Below are 2,816 nucleotides of genomic sequence, written 5' to 3'. Positions count from 1 at the left end.
GGCTCCAGCGCCCCCACAGCTCTCCCCTTCAGGTTTGCGAAGGCTTCTCCAAGACCATTGCCCAGTGCTGGGCCCAGCTAGGCCCCCAGGATTGCCCTGCAGTCACCCCGTATCGTCCTCTTTCCCAACATTCATCGCCCGGGTCTGACTTCCCCACTAGACTCTAAATTCCATGAGTCTGTCCATTTCACTACTGGGTTCTTAGCTCTTGGCCCATAACAGGTGGTTAACAAAACATGTTCAGTGGATGAGTGCATCTAAGTCCTGAGTGGGCAGGGGAAGGGACTCCAGAATACAGATGGGGTCAAGGCTGGGGTCCCTGCTGACGCTGCCTTGGTGGCACTGGGAAGGGTGAATCCTGGCCCAGGGCCTTGCCCAAGGGTTGACCTAGGAGACTGCCCCTCTCCGCCCCTTCCCTTGTTTTCGTCACGGACTGAGACAGCCCAGAGCAGAGATGAGGCATGGGCAGGGCATCAGAACACCTGGGCCCCGGTCCGGATCTTCCATCTCCAGATGGACCCCTGCCCTTGGGCAAGGCACTTAATCCCTGTGGGTCCCCACAGTTTTCTCACCTGTGAACTGAGAGGCCTGGCCCAGCTAACCTACAGGATGGATCAGGGCTCTAAAACCCTCGTCCAAAATAAAAACCACAGGTGACCCCAATCTAATCCCCAAGCTCAAGGTTTTGAGTGGTTTGGAAACAGAATGATGAATTAGAGAGACATGGGACATGTCAGGACAACGTGGGGGGACTTAAAGCTTACAATAGGTTGTCAATAAATACCTGTTGAACGACAGAGTGAATGAATGAAGAATGAATGAATGAATGGCGTAAGGAAGGTGTGAAGGCGAATGGGGAAGCAGAGTCAGGTTTCAAGCAGATTGGGATCAGAAAGGCGACCTATTTCTCAGCTCCTGGCTTAGCAGTGGTGCTGCCTCTTCGCCGGGAGCGTTTAAGTCCTCATCCTCCTATCCTGTTGCCCTCAACATCCTCCCTAAAAGGTGGGACTAGACTGAGCTGAATCCCCTCCCCCAAGGCCCCTGGATCCCCTCTGCCTCTGAAGCCCCAGCAAGGGTCAGGGGGAGCTAAACCCTCCCTCTGAGCTGCCTGTAAAGGTGTGGCCAGGCAGCAAGGCTAGAGGATTCCTCTGGAAGCTTCTTGAAGGGCTCAAATTGCCAAGTCCCTCTCCTTCTCTCCTTCTGTCACCTCACTGAGAGGGGACCAGCTGGGGCGGTGGGACGCTGCGTGGCCACATCCTGGCCCACCCAAGAGCACTGGAAACACAGAGCTGTCCGAGGATGCCCTAACGAGGCCCTGCAGCTTCGTCCCGACTCCAGGGTCTTCTGAAAGGGGCTGAGGGCCTCACCAGGGCCGGGCCAGGGTCCCAGGACTTAGCTCAGTGACCTGGAAGGACGAACAGTGCCAGCTTCAAGTGCAGGAATCACAGGCTTCTGGTCTCCCTGTCCTGGCCCTGCTCCCTCTGGTTTTTGGTTTAATGTCAGCCCTTCTGCACAGGGAGGGGAGATGCAGGGAAAAAGAGAAGGAGGAGATCTGGACTCCCCAACCCGGAGCCCCTTTAAGGCAGTAATTTATGCTATACAAAGAGATCACTGACTCTGCTGATGAAAAAACAAACGCACAATGACCAAACAAAACAAATAAGATACATCGCAATGAGTCAAGAAGGGCAGGGAGATCAGGAGGGAGGAAGAGGAGTGAGGAGGGCGGGGCAGGTCCAAGCGGGGGTCCTCAGGGCAGGCTGGCAATGCCTCTGTCTTGAGGGGCCCAGCTGGCTTGGGGCTGCTCTCGTTGGCTTTTCCGTCAAACATCATGACTAGCTTGAGGACCGCCGACCATTTCCCCAGCATCACGTTCACAAAGTCTCAGTAGGAGATGGTGTCGCTGACACTGCCCGCCACCTCCGAGATCAGCTTCTTCATCTCCAGGTGGGTCTTGGGGACCCCAAGCTTCTCCATCGTCCTCTTGAAAGACATCAGATCAATCTCGCCCTCATTGTTCAGGTCGAACTCCAGGTACTTCTCTATAAAGGCTGCAAATTTTTCCGGCAGGTTCTCTTCATCACTGTATTTCTGGTCACAGAGGAACTCCTGGTTCATCTCAGCTGACCTCCTCTCCTGCCGGGCTTTGAGCAAACCGAGCACTTTCCCTCCTTGGAACTTGTTGCTGAGTGCGACAGACATGGTGAGCACCGGACTTCCGCCAGCTCGGGGCTTCGCGACCGCGGCAAGGGATGCAGAGGAGGGGCGGGCGCCTGGTCCAAGCTGCGTGGCGTGTGGTGGCAGGATCCGTACATGAATCTCAAAATTGGGATTAAAACATCAAGTTGCAGGGCTTCCCTGGGGGCACAGTGGTTAAGAATCCGCCTGCCAGTGCAGGGGACACGGGTTCGAGCCCTGGTCTGGGAAGATTCCACATGCCGCGGAGCAACTAAGGCCATGCGCCACAACTACTGAGCCCACGTGCCGCAACTACTGAAGCCCACGCGCCATAACTACTGAAGCCCACGCGCCTAGAGCCCATGAGCCACAACTACAGAGCCTGCTCTCTAGAGCCTGTGAGCCACAACTACTGAGCCCACGTGCCGCAACTACTGAAGCCCGTGTTCTGCAACAAGAGAAGCCACCATGATGAGAAGCCCGCGCACCGCAACGAAGACCCAACGCAGCCAAAAGTAAACAAATAATTAATTAAAAAAAAAATTAAGTTGTAAAAGTATAGAGGTACTGTGACATCATTTTTATGTCTAAAAATAATTTTAAAATAACTACTGTATTTATGGATACACACATAAGTA

The 2,816-nt window shown here is 54.3% G+C and overlaps 1 pseudogene; it reads right to left on the bottom strand.

Moving 5' to 3' along the window:
* Positions 1-1,363: 1,363 nt before the first annotated feature.
* Positions 1,364-2,202, bottom strand: LOC103008233 (allograft inflammatory factor 1-like; annotated as a pseudogene).
* Between the last annotated feature and the right edge of the window lie 614 nt (positions 2,203-2,816).

The sequence above is a fragment of the Balaenoptera acutorostrata genome, chromosome 15 (assembly GCF_949987535.1).
Source record: "Balaenoptera acutorostrata chromosome 15, mBalAcu1.1, whole genome shotgun sequence".
Lineage (NCBI taxonomy): Eukaryota > Metazoa > Chordata > Mammalia > Artiodactyla > Balaenopteridae > Balaenoptera > Balaenoptera acutorostrata.
Note: the sequence above shows the minus strand (reverse complement) of the source record. Positions and strands in the feature narration are given on the sequence as shown.